The following is an 8,140-nucleotide window of genomic DNA, read 5'->3' on the forward strand; positions in this document are numbered from 1 at the left end:
TAATTCTTACTATGTGCTATATATCTTACACATGCTATCTTATTTAATCTTCCCCCAAACCTCAAAGTCATCTATTAGTGTTTTCCTTACCTTAAAGAAACTCAGACCCAGAGGTATTCCTTCCCTGAGGTTAAAAAGCTGGTAAGTGGAAGTGGGAGGGTTTAGACTCAGAATTGTGTGACGTGATATCACGCTGCTTTGTCATGTGGCTTGGTTGCTCAGATACTGCAATGCTGAAAATCCACATGCTGTGGATTCTGGCGAGCATGCCTAGATACGGCCTAAAGGTTTGAAAAACTATTTATTTATTTATTTATTGAGACGGAGTCTTGCTCTGTTGCTGGGACTGGAGTTCAGTGGCATCATGATAGTTCAGTGCAATCTCAAACTCCTGGGCTCAAGTCATCCTCCTGCCTCAGCCCCCCTCCCACCCCCCCAAGTACTGGGACTACCAGTGCACTCCAACCACACCTGGCTAATTTTTCTGTTTTTTGTAGAGATGGGGTCTCATTATGTCGCCCAGGCTGGTCTCTAACTCTTGGACTCAAGCAATCCTCCTGCCTGGGCCTCCCAAAGTGCTGGGATTACAGGTGTGAGGCACCGCGCCCCGGGCCTAGATATGGCCCTTAGGATCAAGGCATTTGTTCCTCCAGTTTCCAGGAGTGTTGCCTGCTTGCGACTCACAGCTGAGTTCTCTGGACATTGTCCTGGCTGAAGGGAACCTCCTCACGGGGGCGGGGTGTGACACCTTTCCCTGGAGGCAGTCTGAATTTGCCAGCTAGTTGATTCAGGGTATGAAGGTGAGAGCCCGCCTTAATGTGGGAACTCTGTGTGGCCCCAGGGTGGGCTGAGGCCTCATGGTTGCTGCATTCTTGCCCAGCTTCTGCTCTGGCCAGCCAGTGGTGGATGCTGTCTGTATACAAGAGCTCTGTCCCATAAGCCTCCAGCATGGAGAGCTGACTCAGAGTCTATTTTGCTGGGGAACTGGGCCTAAGACGTATTAATATATTCAGATGAGAACTCTAAAATTAGCAACCCGAGTGGAGGACAAGGGACGGGAATGAACACACAAAGAGGCAAGCTGATTGTGCCAAGATGATGTGATTATGGGTGACTTACTGTCTTTTCAAACATGTTTCTTTAAACGTTATATAGTTTTACAATTTAAAGCAGAGAGAGAGAAAGGGAGAGGAAAAAGACATCGCATGAATGTGTGGCAGGGAGGGCCAGCTGAAAACGTCTGTCTCTTCCTCTTGCTTACTTTTTCTCGCACCCTCCTGTTCCTTCTTCCTCTGCTTTGAATAGGAAAATTGTTCAGAAACCTGGAGCCTTTGTGCTAGAAAACAGAGATGGTTTGTAATCCCAACTTCCTTAGGTAGGAAAATTTCCTAATAAACTGCCCCAGACAAGGGGATGGAAATCGGGTGCAGAAATCCGGTGAAAGACAGGACTCCGTGGAAAGGAATAACCATGTTACCTTTATAAGATTTATCTCCCAGCTTGTCCCTGAGGCCCCTCTCCTCCTGAAAGGTATGCTCTGGGCAATAGCCATAAAATAAGTCTTTTTATCTCACTGCCTCCAGTCCATTTCTAGAGACACATAAACATCCACGAATGTATCCACAGGGGCTTGCACACGCTGGCTCTGTGCGGCATTGCCCTGGGGAAATAGAGATCCAAGGTTGCAATTTAGATGATTTTAATGGAATATTATCTTTCTTAGTATAGAGGCAACATATTGGTGAATCTGCTACGTTTCTTTTTTTGCTGATTAAATCAAAATCTCAGCAGAACAAATCAATCTGCTTCCCCTCCCCCCCATTTAAGCCACCACTGCTTCAACTTCGATCTTACTACCTCTCACCTGGACGACTGCAACAGCCTCCTAATAGTCCTCCCTGCCCTGGGCTCTCTCCCACCCTGCATTCAATTCTCCACACTGCTGCCAAGGGATCTTCTGAAAATGCTAATATGATATTGGCAATCTCCTGCTTAAAGTCATTTAATGGCTCTGCATTTATTCAGTATATAAATGCCCGATCAAGGAGATGAAAAATCTTCACGATCCCTGCCTACGTTTCTGGCACCATTGCTAGTCACTTTTCTTATGCTCCGAATATTTCAACCACATTCACCTTCATTTCCTGAACAAAGCATGCTCTCCTATGCTCCCGGGCCTTTGCAGATGCGATTCATTCAGTCTGGAATGTCCTTCTAGGATGACTCATCTTTAACATCACTGCCTCTGAAAACTGTCTTTTGCCATTTCATCCTAGGTAACCCTGAACATTCTTCATGTACCAGTCAGGCTCTTAGTGGCAGACGACAGAACCCACGTTAGTTAGGGTAAGCAGGCAGGAATCAGTTGAGGAAACGAGAAGGCTTGCTGGGTTGCTGGAAGGGCTGGGGAAATAGGTTCCAGATTTAATTTCCAACAGCTGCTCCCGGAACCATGCCGGGAAAGAAGCGGCTTCTGCCACAGTTCCCAGAACCACACCCGCCACCTGTGCTGCCACCAATACCCAAGGAATGATGTCGCCCCCTTTTCCTTGTCCCCTGACATAGCTCACTTGCAAATCCAAGTCTTGTGGAGTTATGTCTGATTGGTAGAAACAAAGCCACACGCCTGCATTCTAACAGCGGGGGAAATAGGGAACGGTTTCTTTTTTAACTCTACATAGAGAAGGCAGAATTCAAAATGTGGAGATCTATCAACATGTTGTAAAGATGTTTAAAAGATATGAGGGAGCATGGATGTCAGCATTCCACTAAATCTCTCTCTTTTTAAAAAATAATTCTTGCAGTTTTCTGTTGTTCCCTTTATACATGCGTGCTTTCCTTGCTAAACCGTGGACTACAGTTAAAGTGATGTCTCACTCATTTCTGTACCCACAGCCCTCTGGCACAGTGCCTGACATATCAACAATTCTTTGTTGATTGTTAAAAGAATAGAGCTATGAGAATTCCTTGCCTAAAACGTTTTATATGGCTAGTTGTATAAGATGTTAAATCCAGTCTTGAAAATATGCCAGTCTATAGGCTCTGGAAGTATTAAACCAATTTTAAATCATTCAAGCTTCAGGAAACAGGACTTTAAATACTATTTGAAATTTGCATCCAGAAGCAAGGCTGCAGATGCAGCACTCACATTCAGTGCTTCGTCACACATGGTATGTCGTAATGAACAGAGTGGCCGTCAGCAGCCGAAGGAGTCAGGCCAGGTTGTCTTCTGTGACCTTTGCCTCCCTCTCGGCCCTCCTCTCTTCTCACCCATGGCATGCTTTACTGTCTGTAAAGGACTGTCACACACCTTTTCCCATTTCATACTCTTCGCTATCCTGTGTGGTTTTATCACTTCCATGTAATAATCTAGGCCATGGGTTGGCAAACTACAGCCTCAGGGCCAAACCAGCTGCAGCCTGTGTTTGTAAATAAAGTTTTATTTGCAGGGTAGCCACATCCAATCATTTATGTATTGCCTATGGCTTCTTTTGGGTTGTAATGGCAGAGCTGAGTATTTGCTATGACCTGCAAAGCCTAAAATGTTTACTATGTAGCCCTTTTATGGAAAAGTTTGTTAGGTCTTGGTCTGAGCCCACGGAGTACAGGATTAGGTGAAACTTTCCATGCAAGACAGAACTTGAAGCCAAATCTTCTGGGTGTAAGTTCCATTCCTAAGATGTTCTTACTGGGAGTCATATAAAAATGTGTAGAACTATTTGAAAGTTGATTTCTCAGCTGGGCAGGGTGGATTACACCTGTAATCCTAGCACTCCAGGAGGCCAAGGCTGGAGGATCACTTGAGGTTAGGAGTTCCAGACCAGCTTGAGAAAGAACAAGACCCCATCTCTACTAAAAGGAGAAAAATTAGCCAGGCCTGGTGGTGTGCACCTGTAGTCCCAGCTACTCGGGAGGCTGAGCCAGGAGGACTGCTTGAGCCCAGGAGTTGGAGGTTGTAGTGAGCTATGATGGATGATGCCACTGCACTCTACCTGGGTGACAGAGTGAGACTCTGTCTCCAAAAAAAAAAAAAAAAAGTCAAAACATTTCTTGCAACAAAACTTGTAATGTGAGTTGGCTGGCAATGACTTCTTTGAATTTCATTAAAAACATTTTTCTTACTTGTATCTAGGGTTTGTTCAGCTTTATGGGTTTATAGTTTTCATTGGCTGATGCCACGGCACAGAGCGAGACTCTGTCTCAAAAAAAAAAAGTCAATTTCTCCATCTGTAGTGTTCCTTTCATCTCAGCTGATCATACTGTTCACCGGGAGAATCAGGTGTGGTTTATAGTACTGTATATAATTAAAGGATGGAGGAGGGAAGGCATGGGGTTGAGGAATGTCAGCTAAGTCCTTATTATAAATACAAGTACAAAAACACTGAGATAAATGAAGAAACAGCTAAAAATGGGACATGGTGAGGAAGGGTGAGTTGGGGGAAAGAGTTATCTTCCAGGTCCAGCCATTCTAGATGGCATTTAGGGAATCCCTCATGTGCATAAGTTACTCTAGTTTAAGAAATCAAGCTATCTTGAAAAAAATTGACAGCAAAAAGCAATATTTATGAGAAAACTCACAAAGGAAGGCTGCCACTTAGTGCAATTTGTCATTTCTGTAGAGACTGAAGAACACGGCACAAGCCACCCATCTTACGGAAAAAAACCTCTGCCAATTGATAAACAGCAACTCAGAGGGGAGAGTGCTGGCATATCAATACCTCTCCACTACCACAAAATACACAGTCAGGTTTCTCCCAATTTGATGAAACTGCAGAAGATCAGTACACCCAGAGTGCAATGGGTGAGCCTCACCCAAAGAGAACCACCTTAATCGTCACGATGCTTTCTCTGCCAGGTAGGTAGGAATTGTCATGGTGGTCTGGCAGCTCACCCTCAGATTCCAAACACTTTAAATATAATGTCACTCTCTTCACGTAAGGGGTAGCCTATCACTTATGACTTAAACATTTTTGAAAATTATAAGAGCCAGTATTTTGAATACTAGAATGTTTGTAAAATCCTAAGAAGTGTATGTATAGTGTGAACAAGACCAGAAGACATTGCACCCATCTACATAGTCCAATCCCCTTTCGGTGACATCAGAAGCTCCTGAGAAACTGAGGCTTTTGATGATGTGGTAGACAGAACAGCCACCCACCAAAAATCTTCACTTCCTCATCCCCGGAATACATGAGTGTGTTATTTTACATCATGGCAAAAGCGATTTTGTAGATGTGATTAAGGGTTTAAAATGAGGACAGGATCCTGAATTATCCAGGTGGGCCTAATGTAATCACAGGGTCCTTATAATAAGGATGCAGGAGGGCCAGAGAAATAGGTGTAGGAACGAAGAGGCCACAAGTAAGAAATGGAGCCAGCCTTATTGAAGCTAGAAAAGGCAAGGTATTAGATTCTCCTCTGGAGCTTCCAGAGGAAATGCAAACCTGCTAGACTTCTGACTGCTAGAACTGTAATATAAATTTGTGTTGCTTTAAACCACTAAGTTTGTGGTACGATATATAGACACATGTCACTACGTGTCCTTTTTGGGCAGACCACAGAATGTTAAATAGAGTGTTGTTTGGTGATTTGTGCATTCAGTGTACATGAGTTGTTCAGAGGTAGTATACAGCAGCCGTCCCCAGCCTTTTTGGCACTGGGGACCATTTTCATGGAAGACAATTTTTCCATGGACTAGGGAGGGGTTTCAGGATGATTCAAGTGCATTACTTTATTGTGCACTTTATTTCTATTATTGTTACATTGTAATATATAATGAAATAATTATACAACTCACCGTAGGTTGGGGACCCCCTGATGACTCTACAGATGCAGATAATCAGTCTTGATGTTTCCACTTAGGAGCTTCTGCTCTAGAATTATTAATAAATGAAATAGAACAATTTTTAATTCAATTTCATTTTATTAATATTCTACTCTAGAATTAAATAAATACTGTGTAAGAATCACTGCAAACTTAGCCGCTTAAAACAACAGCCATCTCATTATTAATATATAACTTGGTATTTTGAGTTTGGCACTTGGGCAGAGCTCTTCTAGGCAATTTTTCTGTTTCATGTGGTATCCACAGAGGCCACTCAGTGGTCACTGTCTGGTGGATAGACTGATCTGGATGGTTGAAGTGGCTTCATGCACACAGCTGGTGCCTGGCTGGGGATGGCTAGAAGGTAAGGTGGGCTTAGTTGGGGTGTAGGCCAGAGCGCCCACAGGTGGTCTCTCCAGCATGGCAGCCTCAGCTCAGTCCAGAGTTCTCATACCGCTGTTCGAGACTCTCAGACAGAATGTTTCAAGATAAGAGAAAGTGGAAACTGCCAGTTTTATAAAGCCTGAGATTGCTCTTGCCATATTCTATTGATCAACATAGTCATAAGCCCACCTAGATTCAAGGAGGGAGGGCACAGACTCTACCTCTCAATGAGAGGTATGTCAAAGAATTTGTGGCCATCTTTAATTTGCCACAGAAATGGATTAGGAAAAATGTAAAATGTTCCTAAATACATATATAGACAGTGTGCTGTGGAAGCTCAGAGAAGGAAGGGACCCGTGCTACTTAGAGTAATAGTTCAAGAGACTTGAATTTGAGTTTGTCAGACATTGAAGAAGGTAAAGCATTGAGGAAAGGAGTGGATCGTGTTTGGGAAATAAGAAATTAGGTGTGTTAGAGTAGAAGGAGCATGAAGGGGAGGGAGAGGAGGATGACTGTGGCACCGATACAGTGGTGGTATGGTGAAGATGATGTAAATCAAGTCGTCCATACAGTGTGCATTTTCTGCACTCAGATTTCCAACATGAGTTCCCTGTGAAGAAGGCTGGACACTGTCACAAAGACGGTAGGGGCACAACTGGGTAGTTAAGCATGGAAGGGGCAATTCAGGTTTGTCTCCTAAGAAATGGCTCTAGTGGCAGTGTCGAGGGCATGCAAGAGAGATTAATGGCGGGAAGACCCATTGGAAGACTCTTAAAGCTCCCCGAAAGCACAGTAGCCTTGGTAGAGCAGCGGCAGATGAAAGAGAAGCATCGACTGGACCTGGTGACCAAGGGACCAAATGGGACATGAGGCATATGAAAGCAGAAGGGTTGGAAGTGAACTTGAATTTTCTAGTGTAAAGAATGCATAGGTTATTTAGAGTTTTGGTCTCGTCATAACTTTCATTTCCCACAGTTTGGCTTGTTCTTGTCTCCCTGTGCCTCCTCATGGCCACTGATGTACTTTCATACTTCTCAGAATTTGTTTTTATTCTCATTTCCTTTTATGAACTACATGAGTGCTGGGTCATAGGATCTGTTCATTATGAATTTGTCAATACTGGTTCAGGAGCCCAACTTGGTACAATAAACTATGACTAAGGATTAGAGGAAAGGATGCAAAGGAAGGACAGGGAGTGTGAGAATGAAAATATAGGGGAGAACTGCACTGAAATGATTGGCCCTGTGATCCAAGGCCGTGGACATAGGAAATGAAGGCAGGCAAGGTTGTGGTCACCGGAGGAATGGGGACATGGAGGAAAGGCCTGAAAGATCATGTTTAGTGGGAGAACAGGACTAAGCCAGCAAGAAGGATATCATCTTTGAATTTAGGCATCGGAGTTAACACAGTTTTAGATGAAGAAAATCCAAGATGTGACCATGGGAGGGGATCCCCAAAGTGGGAAGAAAATTAAACCTTTCCTTAGAGGAGGTCAAGGATCTTGAGTTGGGCCTTGTTCTCCATATGGATGGTGTGAGTGGAGGAGGTGGGGCCACCCATGTGGGTCCTGAAATTATCCAGCATGTTGGCAGGTTTTGGATGGGGAAGAGACAGGGAGCCAGGCTCCAGAGCTGTCCTTGAATGCAGCAGAAAAATCAGGCTACAGCAGCAATGGGATTGAGAAAGGGCAGGACTGACTGGACTGTGGGCGCTGGAGGAGGGGACTCTGACTGGAATGGAAGAGTCATGGTCTAAGGGTAGGCAAAGCAGCACATAGAAAACAGTGTCTCTCTACCTGCATCCACCCCAACCCTTCTACAGCCCTGCAAACAAGTCACAGCATAGGCCCCTAAATAAGGAGTAGAGCTGCCAGAGGAGCATCCTTGCCCGAGATAGAACTGTAAATAAAGCTCTATGGAATAGCCAAGTGAA

General features: G+C 44.2%; 1 non-coding gene across 1 annotated transcript; it reads right to left on the reverse strand.

The window, feature by feature from the left end:
* Positions 1–4,694: 4,694 nt before the first annotated feature.
* On the reverse strand, positions 4,695–4,863 carry LOC123650530. Its single transcript, XR_006739393.1, has one exon. It is a non-coding gene; the product is annotated as a U1 spliceosomal RNA (small nuclear RNA).
* Between the last annotated feature and the right edge of the window lie 3,277 nt (positions 4,864–8,140).

Source organism: Lemur catta, chromosome 14, assembly GCF_020740605.2.
Source record: "Lemur catta isolate mLemCat1 chromosome 14, mLemCat1.pri, whole genome shotgun sequence".
In the NCBI taxonomy this organism is placed as follows: Eukaryota; Metazoa; Chordata; class Mammalia; order Primates; family Lemuridae; genus Lemur; species Lemur catta.